Source organism: Myodes glareolus, chromosome 12 (assembly GCF_982192425.1).
Source record: "Myodes glareolus chromosome 12, mMyoGla1.1, whole genome shotgun sequence".
NCBI lineage: Eukaryota > Metazoa > Chordata > Mammalia > Rodentia > Cricetidae > Myodes > Myodes glareolus.
Genome location: NC_142037.1, coordinates 28,842,423 through 28,859,641, shown reverse-complemented (window position 1 = coordinate 28,859,641; position 17,219 = coordinate 28,842,423). Strand labels below are relative to the sequence as shown.

The 17,219-nt window shown below is 45.9% G+C and overlaps 1 protein-coding gene across 4 annotated transcripts in view; it reads left to right on the top strand.

Annotated features, from left to right (window-relative positions):
• The window catches only part of Gata4 (GATA binding protein 4), a 68,874-nt gene that overhangs the window by 30,931 nt on the left and 20,724 nt on the right, over positions 1 to 17,219 (top strand). The window lies entirely within an intron of this gene.

Genomic DNA, 17,219 nt, shown 5'->3' with positions numbered 1-17,219 from the left:
GCCAGAGGTGGGTTAAACCTCCAAGTTTCCTGGGCACACTGTGGGGTCTCATGGAGCCACTCCCCTGCTCAGACCTTAGTGCCGAGGAGCTTCTTTAGAATGGCTGAGTGAAATGGAGACTTTGTAGGGCTGCAGCGCCTAGAGCCGCCTCTTCTTAGGAGGACCTGGTTAACATTCACGACGGCTAGTATTATTCCCGTTCAATGTCAGACCTGAAGGGACTGCTAACTTGCCCCTCTTACCCAATCAACACACTGGCATTTCAGAAGAGCCCTGGGCACTTGGGCTGGGGGAAAAAAAAAGGAAAAGTGACTATCTACTAGTGCCAACTACCCAAATTCGTGTAGAATTTCTAGAAAGGATTGGAGGTGGCCTTTGGATGGAGTTGGCTGTTGGGGAAGGGAGGAAGCACAGACTTGAGAAACAAAGTTAACATTTATTGACTACCTACTAAGTGCTAAAGCCTTTTGCGTTTGCTGTCACTTTGAAGAGTAAAGTCTATCCCCCTGCCCCTCCCGGTGCTAGGTTGTCTCCTGAGTAGAGGCACTGGCTTTGAAGAGGTTTAAAGTTATTCTCTAACCCTGGGTGGCCATGGTAGGTCCCCAGGAGGGGGGTCTAGCCAAATCTACATCCCAGGTAAACTGATTAACTGGTGGAGGTGGCGCCAGGGCTGGGTTTGTAGCTTGTCGGTGTCCTGTCCTATCCGCTCCTCTTCCCCCAGCAGGCAGGGCCAAGCAGGCGGCAGGCTAAGGAAGAGGGATAAGAGCAGGAGGGATAAGAGCACCGGCGTGGCTCAGACCTTTGAGACAGAGCAGGGTGGTTACTTCCATGTGGTGGAGGCTGGAAGCTGGTCTGCAGGGGCTCTGGCCTGCATTCCTGGAGAGGCCAAGTTCCCTCCAACCCAACTCCTAGCTTAAAATAAGACGCGATGATGCATGACTGTAATTCCAGAACCGGGGAGGATAGCCTGGGCTAATTAAAACGAAATCTTGGAGTTAAAATTTAGTCTTTGGATACAGCACAGAGTGAAGTCCCCATCTAAAGATGAAGAAGACATTCTGGTATTCAGCTTACAAAACCTAAACGAAATGTGACTATACATGTGAGCCCGGGGGCTGAAGGTTTCCCAAAATTCCAGGGCCCACACACAGCCAACAAAACAACAGGGGACACCTCTCCCCCTGTGAGCTTGTGTTTGGACTCTCATCTCTGTGGTACCAGTCAGTCCACGGAGCCACTGCTTTCAGTTCAGGGTTTAAAGAGGTGCTCTGGGATCGCCAGGGGGGGGCCCAGGCAGTTTGAGAACCCGTCGTCTTTCTTTGATGTATTTGGGGGATACACTCATTTTTTTTATCACACAGTCACCAGAGGATCTGGCGATCTGATGGCGCTACTTCAGTTAAAAGTGCTCTCTGTGAAGACATTTTCTTCTTTAGCCCCACCCCAAGACAGAGGATCAAGCAGAGTCCCTGACAAGGGCTCTACCACTGAGAGGCAGTCCCAGCCGCTGTCCCTCCACATACCTTATATACTTGCCTTGCCTAGGCATGGACATTAGTAAATGCTTGGTAGCCTTAGTGAGAATCAGCCATCCGACTAGCTGATGGTAGCAAGTGATGGAAAGATGACAAGAGCAGATTCTCTGATGCCCATTGCGAGGTCCTCTTTGGATGGATGTCATGACCACCAAGCTCATGTAGAGCCCCCAACCTCAGTATCTCATGACTTTGGGCAAGCTGCCTACCTCTGGCCATCTCGTCTCATGTTCTGTGGAGCGGCTTCAGGTCAGCTCAACTGGTTTCAGAGTTGTCCTGACTTAGGTGGTCCGTGTGATGTCTAGTAACTGATCTTTTATAAATGATGGCTGCTTTTTATTACATTTTCTTGGACTAAGGGGCTTCCTAGGACTTGAGAATTTTCATATTAAGCCTGTGATAGTCCCTGCTGAGCAGGGATGGTTGGCTCCCCTAAGTAGAGGTGAGAATGTAGAAATGACTCACCAAGTGGTAAGGTAAGGGGAGGTGACCTGCGAGCAAAGCTGAGGAAGCAGGAAAGGAACTTCTCCCTGAAAGCCTGGAGGTCTTCACCTAGGTGGCACCATCTGCCCTGGGTCTTGTCACAGACGTTTGCCAGGAAAGGAACCTGCAGTTTAAAAAAAAAAAAAAAAAGAAGGGAGAGAGAGCCATCCACTCACTAACGTGGCTCATATGTTGAATTGTGAAACAACACAGTACAGCTTGCTCTTTGCTTCAATAATAGATTCACCCCCAAAGGTAACTCTCAGAGGCTACTTCCTAAGTCTGAAATGTTTTAAATTTGTGTGGAGGAGAAATAAGCAAATACCACTATTCTTTTCTGTGACGCTGGACTGTTTTGCTATTAACATTTAACATGTAGCAAGTTCTTGTGTTGGCTGTTAGAATAAGGCAGAAGTCAAAAGGATAAACACCAACAGGGGCATGTGAAAAGACGACCTTGGCAAGAAAGAGATTATTACACCCTCACTGTAACATATGTGAACTTTAGTTCATTCCAAGTTCAACAGACCCAGGACCCTAAAGTAATTTGTTGGAAGCATTAGTTAGACACAATAATGGAATTCTGTGACCTTCCGGAGGCAGGTACAGAGTCTTACTCATAGGTAGGTGCCTGGCACATGCTGGACTAGTAGCAAATATTTGAGTAAAGATCTGGGAGGTAATTGCCCCAGGACTCTGCCCTGCCCTGGTCAAACCACACAGAATGGCTACCGGTGTCCTTAAGAAGCAGACTAGAGCGAGCTGGGTGTGGTGGCACACACTGTGACCCCAGAACTCAGGAGGCTGAGGCAGGAGAAATGAGCACTCAACTCAAGGCTAGTCTCGGTTACAGAGCAACTCCCTGCTTAAAAAAAGAAAAAAAAAATCGAACTGGAGAGTCTCAGACAAGAAGAGAGCAGGATGGGGGAGCACTCTGAAAACCTGGGACCACTGGAGAATGCTGGCTCTGCCTGGTGCCAGAAGTGAAGGGTAGAGGCTAGAAAGAGGGTATCAGATGCCCTGGAACTAGAGTTAAGGGTGGTTGTGAGCCACCATGTGGGTGCTTGGGTTCAAACCCAGGTTCTCTGCAAGAGCAACAAGTACTCTAAACTGCTGACCCATCTCTCCATCCTGGGATAGATTCTTAAAGTAGAAGATTTTTTTATTGTGTGTACAACACATCACAGTCTAATAGATTTTTGTGCCCATTAAGGTTTGTATAGACTTGAAGCCAAAAAAAAAAGAGATTGAAAGAGAAATTAGACATAAATAGACCTTGGAAGGCATGCCACACTTGTAGCTGTTACTGGGATATCTAAGAAATGGAACTTTCAAACTTTCTAAGGAAGAGTAATTCTTTTGTGTCTTAGAGACATAAGCAATCCTACTATTCTTAAAGGATCAAAAAAAAATGGAGTTGCTAGCGGGTTCAATGAGACTAACAGGAGGAAATGAATGTGTGTTTTGCCTAGTGCTTTTGAAACAAGTGAAAAGCCTTCTTCCATCTTGCGTGGGTGGCGCACGCAAGGTGTTAGGTCAGCAGAATATGCCGTAGTGTTTGCTAGGTCTTTGGGGGATTCCTTTATCAACTGGGCCAGTTGCTTTCAGAGCTAGTTTGCTTAAACGGGGAATGCTGTGATCTCTGAAGTAGCCTGTTCAGTTCGAGAACAATTTGTCAGTCTTCGAGAAAATCAAAGTTGTTTAATTTTCCGGTTACCACCCTGAGCGGGTCAATCAGAGTGGGGGCTGGTTTGTGCTGCGAAGTGGAGAACCAATTAAATAAGGAAGGTGTGTTGGAGTGGCCTGGGGTGTGTCTCTGCCTCCAGTGACACTTGTCGCTTGCCGGATTGTGTCCCATGAAAAGGTCAGGCCACATTTGCTGGTGGAATGATGTTCAGGAGACAGTTTCAGATAACGCCTTCTTCTATTTCCCTCCCTGCTATTTTTTTTTCCCTTCTTCTTCTTTAAATGCACCAAGAAAACAAACACACTGTGAGGTTTGGGGGATGAGAACTCTGATACCTGTGGGTGGGAACGTTCGCTGGTATAACCTTTGTAGAGAGTCCTCAGTAAACCAAATTACAGAGTAGATAGCTTTGACACTGAACTTTTGACTTCAAACAGTTAACTCTGGGGTGCATATTCGCTACATTGGCATCCAGAATAACAAAATCCAGAAGTAACATAAATGTGCACCAACAGCGGATTGTGTTCATATGCTGCACATACCTGTGCATATGCTGCACACACCTGTGCATATGCTGCACACACCTGTGCATATGCTGCACACACCTGTGCATAGAAGATGATGGTGGTCGGTATTGGACCCCATAAGATTCTTTCCGAGCCACTTGGAAGGGGTGGAGGTGTGTGCGGCACTTACATTCTTGGTGTCAAAAAAAATGAGAAAATACATTGTAGTCATTTGAGAATACACAAATTATCTCTGGGAGCCTCCCTCAGGCCATAGGTAAAGAATTTGTAACACTGGTTGTCTATAGGGAGTCCAGGATGAAGTTGGGGAAGGAGCTTGTAACAGTCATGAATGTTGTAGAACTGAAAATACCCTTTCGATCAGCTTGGTAGCCGTTTTTGTGCTCCGTAATTCTACCAACTAATAAAAACCTTCTTATGTCTAGCAAGACGGTCCAGTGCGTAAAGGAGCTTGCTTGCCTCCAAGCCTGGATCCACATCATAAAAGGGGAGAACTGAGTCCTGAAGGTTCTTCTCTGACTGCCTGCCACACATGCGCTGTGATCCATGAATGCACATGCACAAACACACATACAGTAATTAAATAAAATATAATACAAATCTTTGAAAATACACTTAAACTTAGGTTTGATGTCATTTTTAAACATTTAAATTTTATTTATGCATACACACATACAGTATATATGTCTGTCCCCCCCTTCCCCTCTGTGTGTGTGTGTCTGCCTGACTGTCTATGTGTCTGTGCCTGTGCGTATGAACAGATGAAGGTCAAAAACCAACTTGTTATGGAATCTGTCTTCTCCTTCCACTGCGGGAGTTCTGGGGATTCAGCTCAGGCTGTCAAGGTTTGGAGGAGATGCCTTTACCCACGGAGCCATCTAGCTGGCACTACTATGTTTTCCTTTCTCATCGTAGCAAGTTTTCATATGCAGTTCAGTGTTAGGTCTCAGCATTGCTATGCGACGGATCTTGAGGATGTTTTTCATCTTACGAACGGCAACAGTTCCTCATTCTTCATGTCCCTAGCCACTAGTGCCCTTCATTCTGCTTTCCGTGGCTGTGAATTTGATTGCTCTCCCTGCATCCTATGAGCAAATTACATCGCACTTTTGCCTTTTGTGTAGGGTGTGCTTTGCTCAATGTCACGCCTTCGAGGGTCGCCCAAGCCGTAGCATATGGCAGTTGCTTTCTTTCAGCTGAGGAGGGTTTCACTTTGTCACCACATTTTGTTTACCCAGTCACGTGTGGGTGCACACCTGACTGGCTTCCACCTGCTGCCGGGTGTCCTGTTGCCTTGGATGTGCAATGGAGCCTTTTGAATTCTGAAAAACAGAATGATGTGATCTACTTTTAAACACTATTAAACTGGATGGGCAAGATTGCTCGGTGGATAAGTGTCTTTGCTGTTGGACAGTGCAGTCCTGACAACCTGAGTGAGTTTGATACCCAGAACACATGCAAAGATGGAAGCAGAGAACTGAGTCCAAGGTTGTCCTTAGACCTCCACACACACCGTGGCATGTGCACACCACCCAATAATAATGAAGAAAAAATTAAACCAGTTGAGCTTTTAAAAGCAGACACATTACTCACAGAAAAATTTTAAGAGTGTTTACAGACAGGAAAAGCAGGTTGAATTCGATTTTTTTTTTTTTTTTTTTTTTGGTCTGATGTTTCTTTACAAACTCCTGGAATTTCCCCATGCCCTGTTTCAATATCCTTAACCTGTACCCTGAATCTGGCTTTTGACTTTGGTCCTTTACTGAGAACAGATCTATCTCATGCTGTGGCAGGAGGTAAGACAGCAGCAGTGAGGCACAAACACTTATACCTGGTAGTTAGTGATCACTTCTGGTGGGCAAGCCTCCTTCAGGTGATGTTAGGACCAGAACCTGCTGGAAAACCACTGATCTTTTAAACTGGTCACCTAAACTACCTTTTAAAACTGTTGGAGTTGGTGCTGGAGAGACCTCTCAGATGGTAAGGCGTCTACTGTGCAAGCAAGCAAACCATAGTTCAAATCTCCAATACCCACATAAAGGGGAGTATGGTATTGCAAGTCTATAACCCTGGTGCTGGGGCAGCGGGGGTTGGGGAGCAAATAGATCTCTGTAATTCATTGGCCAGTCTAGTCAAATCAGTGAGCTCCAGGTTTAGTAGCAGACCCTCAAAAGTGAGGGCCAGAAAGATGGCACTTACCTGCCAAGCCTGATATCCTGAGCTCAATCCCCAGAATCCACATGGTGGAAGGAGAGAACCAGCCTCCCCATGTTGTCCTGTGACTTGCACACATACACCATGGCATGGCATCCCCTCCCCCCAAATAAATTAAATGTAATTAAAAAAAAATAAGGTCAAGAGTGACTGAGGCAGACACCAGAAGTCGCCCTCTGATCTCTCTGTCTCTGTCTCTGTCTGTCTGTCTGTCTCTCTCTCTCTCTCTCACACACACACACACTCACTTCACACTTAAGGAGTTGTGCTAGATTGAGAAAAGAACCCACTGCAAAGGTTGTTGCTTCTGCTGACTGAGAAAAAAATAGACAAAGAGATAGATGGATGGATGGATAGATAGATAGATAGATAGATAGATAGATAGATAGATAGATAGATAGATAGATAGATAGATATAGAGATGGATAGATAAAGAAGACAGGGAGAGAGGGAAGGTAAAAGGGAAGGAAGGAGTGGGGGTGTGGAGATTTCCTTGCCTTTCTAGAAGCCTGATTCTTTTGGTCTGGCCTGCTGCTATGAGAACTTCCAGGGCACTGTTTGACCTTTGGTAGATCATGACGAGGCCTCGCCGAGCATTCTCCGAACGGATTACTCACATTTTATTGGCTATCTAGACAGCTGCTCTTTTGTCACCTTCTGAAGCAAACAGAAAGATAATATAACCAGGGATACTAGGAATTAACCTCCAGTCTGTTATAATCTATGTAAAACAAATTTATAGTCTTGGTCTGCGGGCGTGCATACACTAGCAACCTTTTAGAGATAGTAGCCTTACACTGCTACACCAGCTCACCCAGTCCACGGTGAGTAGGGAGTTGGAAGGCTGCTGCAGCCTGGGGTGGGTGCACTGGTCTTTGTTATGCTCAGGAAGTCTTGTGCTCCCCACTGCAGGAGCAAGCAGGAGTTCCTGCTTAGGGAAAAAAGAAACCTCTCTAGGAAGACTTCCTCTTCCCATATACTAGGGCACACTGAGCCCTTCAGAACTACTAGATTCATGGCAGTTGAAGGGCTTCCTTCTACATGGTAGCTGCCTCCTTAATTCCAGGGGACTATTGTCTCTGCAGGGTCTGGCTCTTCCTGAGTCTCCATCCTGCCTATTCCCACCTACAGAGCTGAAAAGGAGTGGACACACCAATAGGAACCCCCGCTTGCATGTCCTTCTCACCTCTCTGAAGTTGGTCTGCAGATCATGAAAGACAGTCCCCAAATTCAGAGCTAGATGTTCTCCTAACTTCAGAGGGCCTGTTTAGGAAAATTAAAACCCCATGGCTCTCTCAAAAAGGACTTTCTAGAGAGATCTGTTGCCTCTTCCCCATCTGCACAGATGTAACTGTGGTAGGCAGAAGAGGAGAGGGAAAGCTGAAAGGGTCTGTTTCTAATGAGGCAATGGGGGACACGGATGCAGACTGGGAATGAAGTTGGGAAAGTCTGTTCTGCACAGAGCCCAGTTGCCAGTGACGGCTTTCTTGGGGCTGGCAGGTGGCCTGCGGTTTTATCTATTGCTGCTCTCTAATCTGAATTGAACCAGGATATTCGAACTTCTTATCTCACTGAAGAGCATTTGGTTTTCTGACTTTTGGCATTTTTGCAGGCGCCCAATACATGCCTTTACTGTATTTAAAATATCCGTTGCCACAAGTCTAATCTAGGCAGGGAAGCCAGTCTGTGTTCACAGCTATCAAAATGCCCCTGCCAGTGGTAGTCGTTGCTGTCTTTTACTCTGGGTTGAACGGCCGCAGATGTACCTTATTTTTTATTTTTATTTTGTATGAGAGATGAAGAAATCACATGTCCAGGATGGGTGGGAAACTTTATAGGTTATGCACTATGTCCTGCAGGGTCTCCCAACTGTGGATAAACTTAGCTTCCTTTTTCTCCCCACTGAAATTTCCAGTTCTGCTTCCAGAGATCCACTCTGAGCTGATCGATGGCAACTGGGGAGCAGGTTAATTATAATCGCAGGATAAACGCAGAAGTCTCAAAGTTCACCACTTTGCAGTGTTTTCAGACCCCTCAGGGACCATGCCAAGAGGTGCTCATTGACCCATGGGAGCAGGTGTGGCAGTTTGAAGCCGAGCAGACAATCGGATCTGATTTGGGACAATTCAATTTGGTTCTTATCTGCAGCTTTCCCTATCGCATGAAGTCTGTCATTTCAGATAAAAAAAAAAAAAGGCTCATCCATTGAGCTGGGACCTAGCAGGCTACATTTTCCTCTGATAAAGTTTTCTGATTGCTTTATAAGATTAGCCTGAAATAGTTGTGTGTCTCTGTCAAGGTCTATAGGACCTTTCCAGATATTTTATCAGGTATTTGCTCCAGGAGACCACCCCCTCGTCTTTTCTTTCTTTGACCTGGGAAAGAATGACCTGACTTCCAAGATCATAAATCAAACTGGGCGAAGAGAGGTAATAATACAAGTCGCCCCTCAAAATTGAGTGGGTGGAAAAACAAACAACAAATACGACCTTTCCCTAGCTTGTAAGAACTTAACTTGACCCTGCATGAAGAATGTGGTTCCCAGGATTGCACAGTTAGCAGGAGAATTCTGCTGATCTGGAAAAAATGGGGTGGGGGGAGAAAAAAAAAAGAGATGTTTTCCAGGTGATGATGGCTTCAGAAAAATACACACAATTTTTTTTTTCTGTCTCAGGAAAACTTCAATTATCTTTCTTCTGTAAAGCTTGATGTATGAGAATAAGGCAAAATGAAAAACTTTCAGTGTGCAAATCATCAGAAGTCTTACCACACCAAGCTAGCCAGTGCCAGGCGGCAATCCCCGGCTTTTTAGTTGCTGTACATAGATCTAAGCATGGCTATTTCTATTTTTAAATCATCGTAAAAGCTACTGTTTAAAGTCACTCTGCACCGAGGAGTTTCTTTAAGATTAGTGAACCAGACTGGCTCCCAAGGACTGGGACTGGACCCTCAATAAAGCAAAGTTCAAGAATTGGCCCCAAGAACTGGCAGTAAGAGCCATCAAATGCAAAAACGTTTATGTGAAGGGATGTTGTCACCCTTAAAGTTGACGAGTGCTGGCCAGTGTAAAGCTAAGGCAGAGTTGCTTTATTTGTTAATTATTTTTGTGCTAGGGACTGAACCCGGGGCCTTGAGCCTGCTAAGCACATCTCCTAACCCAGCTATCCTTTCAGCTTATTTAAGTTCTTAATTGGACCCTTTGAAATGAAGTCCCTTCTTGCAGGATGTGTTGATGTATGAGGCTCCGCTGGCTGGGAAATGTGAGCCATAGTTGTCAACTTGCAGCTAAAAAGGGCTCCAGGAGACCAGCAGTTACAGGGAGGTGACAGCTCATAGGTTCATGGCACTGATGACCCGGTTTTATGGATCTGCCCTGCCGGTGTGTGGGTCCCCACTTGTTTTCCTGCTGGGTGACTTTGGACCCCTTACGAAGCTTCTCTTTACTTGCTGGTAAATAAGGAAATCAAGCAAAGAAATCGTGCGAGGAGCTGTCTTAGAGCCCGTAGAAGACATTTTAATATTTAATTCATTTTTTAAATTATACATATAGATGTGCATGTCAGTGTGAGTGCCTGCAGCATCCAGAAGAGAGTGTAGATCACCGGGAGGTGGAGTTACAGGGAGTTGTGAGCCAATTGATGTGAGTCCTTTGCAAAAGCAGTGTGTGCGCTTAACCACTGAGCCATCTCTCCAACTCCAAGGGAGATTTTGAAAGTTCAACATGCCTCATATGAATGAGACCATATCAGTGTAGACCACAGGTCTCATACCACTGACTTCCACGACAGCAAATGTGTATTCCATCGGAGAGTCAAGGCTTCCATGACTGCCTTGCTCACTGAACAACTGTATATTTGAAATCACGCATTAGATGCCACAATTCAGTTTCTTTTCTTATACATAACAGGGCAGCACAAGCCACTGAAATGTAAAATGGGCTTGGGGAAGCTTTGGGTGGTGACCCCAGTGTCAATGTGTTGTTGCTTTGGTTTAGTAATAAACCCATCCACTGTGAGAGGCTCTAGGAAGCTCCAGAGATTCATAGAAGGTAGACATCCTTTCTTCCTCGGCCACGAGGCCGAGAGGTATCTCTGCACACTCTCAGTGAGCCTCACAGCTGGGCTTTGGAGATAAAAACACGAGCAAGAAGACCTCCAAATGACAGCAACTCACAGTGTGGAAGGGAGCTAATAGGCGAGTGTGCAATCTAAGAGCTGTCAAAGGGAAATATGTCCATTCTGCAGGAGCTCAGGTGATACCTCCACCTGTCCCGGTACACTAGTACTGGTACTGATAGGCTTGCCAGAGAAGGGGGCCTGTGGAGTCCTGTAGGCCAGATGGGTGTTGGGTCAGAGAAGGTCAGTACTGGCTAAGGCTGGTTGGTGTCAGGCAGTCTCTGGTAAAGGCTGGATCACAAACAGAGGCATTGAACAAGTGGAGATGCGGATGGCCTGGGGAGTCAATAGACCTGGAAGCCGAGCAGTGTGCTTGAGTGACCCTTGAGACTGAGCACTTTGGTTTTGATGATGAAAGGATCAGAATTGTGACTCCTGCCTTATTTTATACCTCCGCTCTGCAGAGTGATAGTCGTCTCTCTGCATTCTGCATCCGCAACCCACTGAGGTAGACTTCAGTGAAGCCTCGGGGGGTCAATGGAGTGTTCCGCCACATAGATATTCTAAAGCTGTAGGGCAAAAGCAACCTCGTGGTTTCAACACTGGGGCATGCGCACAATAGCCTGTTGTTAAGGTTAAAGAATCACAAAAGGGAATCAAGCCGCAAGTCAATGAGTTTCAGCCCCTAATCCTCCACCCAGCTCTGGGATGCAAGAAAGGGAGGCAGTCTCTGTAGCACCCACTTCCTTGCCCTTGTCCTGGCTCCACCCATCTATGTTTTCTGTAATGAGGGAGATGGTGGGAGTAGCTTTAAATAGCAATAGCAGTTGTTTCCTGGGAGAAATACTGGTTTGCTTTGTGATGCAAAGATAGAGCCCAGCACTTAACTACTTGGCCACACCTCTAACATCTCCATCTTAATTTTTTTTTTTTATTTTAAATTTTGATGTAGAGTTCCAACAAATTGTCCAGTCTGCCCTTTAAGTTACTTGGTAGCCCAGACAGGTCTGGGAATTTGCAATTTTCCTGCCTCAGTTTCCCCAGTAGCCAGAATGTGACAGGCCTGTACTGATAGCCTTGACCTGTATTTATGCAAGTATCAGTGCACCCCATGGGGTGCATTTCCTAAGTCCCTGTGTACTAGAAGGCTTAAGGGTGAAGCTGAAGGGCCCTGGTTAGCCTGCCATTCTGTATGATTCTGAAACTCTCTCATGCATCACTATAATTTTGATCTCAAGTCTCACTAGGCTACCCTGGCCGGTTTTGAATTTGGATCCTTCTGTCTCAGCCTCCTGAGTAGCTGGAATTGCAGGCTTGATCAGTCCCTGCTGCAAATGGTATTGTTTTAATGCTGTCTTTCCTTCCTCATTTGTTACCTGAAATTGTTCGTGACAAGAAAATGGTTGCCTGGAGTAGAGTTTGACAGGGAGTAGAATAAACGATTTCTACTTTACTTTCCATTTATTCCAAAGTAATAAAATTTCCCTAGCATCCTTCAGAGATTATTAAATTAAAAAAAATAGAGTTTTGAATCTCCCAGCGTTTACGTATTTCTGGTGTGTTTTGGTCACCTGTCCTGATTGTTGCTCAGCTTGCGCCCCTTTGCTGGTCAGAACTGGTTCAGATTGGCTCCTGAGTCTTTTGACGAAATTTCACGTTAATAATTTTCTGCATTGTGCTGCAGAACGTCCCAAACTTCCCTGATGTGTGTCTTCCTCCCAAACCTGAATTTGACCGATTCTTGGGAAACTGAGGTTTTCTCCTCAGAAACAGCGCTGGAGACCGGTTGGAGCCAGTTCAGCTGGCCATGCTTGTTAGGATGGTGTTGGTCATCCAGCAGGCAAAGACACAACCTGTTCCTCTCTGAAAAGAGATGACACAGCCTGTGCATCCACACCAGTGTTTTCAGTTCAAGTTGGGAAGTTCAATGTAAGAATGTTTGTTACATTTTTTTGCTGTTATTCTTACTGTTTTTTGAGACAGGGTTCCCCTATGTAGCCCTGACTATCCTGAAACTCACTCTGGCCTTGAACTCAGAGAGATCCTTTGTTTCCCTAGTGCTGGGATTAAAGATGTGCACCACACATCTGGGTGTCTGCTGCATTTCATGGCTCTTTTTCTTTTATTATTTTTTCTTTCTTTCTTTTTTTTAGATTGTGGTAAAGTATGCATAACTCAAAGTTCAGAGCTAAGAGTATGGATCAGTTGGTAGAGTGTTTACCTGTGAAGGTCTGGGTTTAATCCCCATCACTGTGTAACCCAGGCATGGTGATGCAAGCACCCTTAGTACTCTGGAGGTAGAGGCAGGGGGATCAGAAGTTTAAGGTCATCTTTAGCTGCACACTGAGCTTGAGGCTAGCCTAGGCTACATAAGAGCCTACCTCAAAAAAAAAAAAAAAGTGAATGTCTCCCAAATGCATGAACATTTACCACGGGCATCCATTTTAAGTTTTTATCTTCTCCAGGGGAATTCCCAGTTCAGTGGCAAATTTTCCAGTCTCAGACCCCAGTTTACTTTCTGTCTGTATGATCTGCCCCTGATAGCACGTGAAAGTAGGTTCATACCGCATATATGCATTTGTGGCAGGCGTATTTCACCAGCATAGCATTCTCAATGTGCCCTTGGTTTGCAGCGTGAGTCCGCATTGTCTCCATTTTCAAGGTTACATACTATGCCTATGTGTCACATTGTGTGTATCCAGCCATCCCCGGTTGGGCTCTTGAACTGCTTCTGCCTTCTGGATAGCGTAGACAACGCTCCTGCTTATATAGGAGTATGTAGTCTGTTCGAGCCCTCCTTGCTGTTTAATGGCATGTGGCAGTTCCATGTGGTTCTGAGGAACAACCTATTTCCCACAGCATCCGCACCGTGTTACATTTTTCACGGGTGCTAACACCTAAAATTCTTATATTCATACGAAAAGTCTCATTTGAAAGTCTTTAAGTACTCTGTGTGTGTGTGTGTTTGTGTGTGTGTGTGTCTGTGTGTGTGTGTGTGATGTACCCAGGTAGAGTTCTCAAGAATTAGTACATGGCCCATGCTCTGCCTCTCTATACCTCATGCTACTTACTGGGTTTGGCTTGTTTGCTTGTTTTTTGTTGTTTTGAGACAGGGTTTTATGTAGCCCTTGAACAAACATGCTATGTAACGAAGGATGGCCTTGAGCCTCTGATCCCCCTGTCTCCTCCTGGGGTTGTGAGTGCGTACCATGCCCAGTTATCACTCTGCTGGAGTTTCATGAGCAAAGAAGGGTTTCATGCATCCTAGACAAACAATAACAGCTAAGCCACATCTCCCTGCTGATGCTGTAGTTTTTCTGGTTTTCACTGGACTGAAGGTATCTGTAGAGCAAGAATTAGCACTTCATTTTTGTGTCTAAAATCTTGGTAAAATCAAGTGCCCTCTCCAAATTATGCTTTGAAAACTATATCTGGGCTCATACCTTGGTCCCATAGTTTTCTGGGTCAGGGCAGGGAGGGCAGTGGTGCCTTTTTAGGTTTCACAGGGTACCACCTGTATCAAGACCTGGGTTTTTGGCCTGTAGTTTGTCATTGCCCATTGCTGGGGACTGAGTCTATTCTTTCCCAACTTCCTCTGCTGAGTGGAATCCGGGTTCCTCCTTAGAGAGGTGAGAGGAGGGAGCTGCATGTACCAGGGCCTGTCTCTCAGCCTCTTCATAACAAAGGGCCGAGGAGCTCCGAGATCCTCTGTAGACACAAATTCCCAGTCAGACTCTGTTTAAAGCCTGTAAGTGCCTGTTGACTTTGGAGGAGAGCTCTGCCCGCCTGCAAGTGCTTCACAGAAGTGACAGGACACTTTCCTTCGGGGAATGTTGATATTAAGTTTCCTGCCCTGTGTAAACACGCCTCCAGAAATGGCATTAATAATGGAGACCTGTTCGCCGGACAGAACAGAGGGATGGCGGTGAGGAGAGGAAGAAGGGGAGAGCTGGCCACATGGACAGTGTAACCAGCTGTGCGCATGAAGCGGGGAGTCCTTGTTGTCAAACTTTCTCTTTATTTTCAGAACTTTTGCTTATGTTCCTTACTGGGACCTGCAGCTTCCTATGACTTGGTGGGTGACAAATGAGAGACAGGGTCTTGCGAGTAGGAAGCCAGTCTGGAGAACGACACCTGATTTGAAACCCTGCCTTGATTCTTTGCAAGGTCCTCCCTCCAGTTTTCACATCTATAACCTGGACACAGCTAGGGGTGCGGTTCCGTTGAAAAGCTCTTGCCTAGCATGCATGCACGAGGCCCTGGACTCCATCCCAATCAGAGAAACAGAGCGGGGCTTGCTGCCTGTCTTGAAGGAAGTAGGCGGGCTAGCCTAGGCTTCTGGTTCTTGGTGAAAATGACCGGATGGTGTCTCCTAGGTATGGGGGCCTTTCTGGATCTGGAATCACAAAGCTAAGGATGGAGTGTAGTCTTGGGATGTAATAATGACTGTGAACTGGGGAAGGAGGAATAGAGCCTGGGCCCTAGGTCAGTTGATGGAGTACTTATCTAGCATTATAAAGCCTATCACTCCATAAACTGTGCATGGGGGCACACACCTGTAATCATGCTTGGAATGTGAAGGCAAGAGGATCAGAAATTCAAGGCCACCCTCAACTACATAGGGAGTTTGAGTGTAGCCTGAAATACAGACCCTTAAATTAAAAAAGCAGAACATGGAAAATGAGGAAAGTGAATGACACTTATGTGGGTGCTTGCTCTCAGGAGCAGGATTTTTGTCTGACCGTCTTCAAGGGTTGAAGATTGCAGGTAGGCAGAAGCAACAGAGATAGATACTGCCCATGTTCCCAGACCTGGTCTAATGCCTTGGGGAAGCCGTGACATGTGGAGACATTAGACCCCAACACTCACTGTTCCTTACTCCTCATGGCATCTTTTTTTCACTGACTCCTCTGGGCAGGAGCTGCCATGTCCAAGGATAGATAAAGAAATCACAGTTATGGGACCCGCTAACACAAGACAATCTGCCCCTGGAGCAGTCTGACTTCCCATTGCCTGTGTCAGCAGACTTGGCTGACTTATAAACACAGTACTAAGGGGAAAGAAACGCAACTGCCCAAAGGTGGCAGCGACCTAGTGTCTACCAAGGGGACAGGGTGGGTGGGTAACAAATGTGTATCGAACACATTCAGCCTTAAAAAGGAAGAACATTCTGGAATAGGCCACACCAGGGATAAATCCCAAGGATGTTGTGTTAAGTGAAATAAGCCAATCACAAAAGAACCAGACATTGTAAAATTTCCCTTGTCTGAGACATGGAGAAGTTAAGTCCCAGAGGCAGAGACTGGGGATTCCTGAGGGAGGGGGGAGTTAAGGTGTTGGTAGGTACAGAGTTTTGGCTCTGAAAAAAATGTTTTTAAAATCTCTGGAGATTGTTTGCACAATGGTGTAAATATATCAAATTCTATTGAACTATGTCTTTCGTAATTCCTGAGATGATAAATTTTATGTATTTTTTTAACCATAATTAAAGATACAGAAAGGTAAAGAACAAGGAAAGTGCCATTTGTGGAGGGCAATGGCTTCTCTCCCCAACACCTGTTCTTTCCTTCCACAAAGGTGGAGAGTGAGGATCTGGTAGAGCTCTACTCCAGATTTGAACCAGTCTACATGGTTACTTTGTTTTTTTGGAGGTAGGGTCTTATGTATCCCAGACTGGCCTGGAACTTGCTAAGTAGCCAGGGATGACCTTGAACTTCTGATCCTCTTGACAGCCTTTCAAGTGCTGGTTATATGAATAAGATACCATGCCCTCCCCCCTTTTCCAATGTGGTGCTGGGGATTGAACCTAATGCACATTAGGCAAGCCTTCTGCCAGCCAAGACACAGTCCCAGTGCCTTCTGTAGCTGTAACTGCTCCACACTTTCCCTAGGATGTAAAGGGATGGATTGAGCTCAGAGGCCTTTTCTCTTCAAGCTGCCCCAGTAGGACAGCCCAGGCGTCTAACCTCAGAGAGTGCAGAGGGCTGAGCTGGATGAGGTCTGTGTGCCAGCCCACAGCATGGTGGACGGGCCTCCCTCCCACAATGTAGTGGACAGGCCTCCCTTCTACAGCGTGGTGGACAGACCTCCCTCCCACAGCGTGGTGGACAGGCCTCCCTCCCACAGCGTGGTGGACAGACCTCCCTCCCACAGTGTGGTGGACTGGCCTCCCTCCCATAGCATGGTAAAGAGGCCTCACTCCATCTGCTTTGTAATTGACTTGTAGATGCTTGCTGGGCTGAATAATTCTGAGGCTAAAGACAAATAAAGGAGAAAGAAAATAAATATTATCAAAGTATGAAGTATATTCTATATCTACATACTTATGATTTAGTTTTGCAGCAAAATCTGGTTTGGGAGAAAAGAGTGACTGTTAATTTTGATTGACAGTTTGATTGGGTTAAGCTATGCCTAGGGGAGGCTGAAGAGATGGCTCAGTGTGTGAACTGCTTTTCCAAAGAACCCACATTTTGTTCCCATCACCCGTGCTAGGAGGCTCACAAGCACCTGATGCTCCAGCTCCAGTTCCAGAGGGTTCAGTGCTTCTGACTTCCAAGTGCACCTGTGCTCACACGCTCATGGCCACACATAGAGAGAGGGGGAGGAGTGGGGGTAAAGAATTAAACAATTTTTTTAAAAGTAACATTATTTTAGAAAA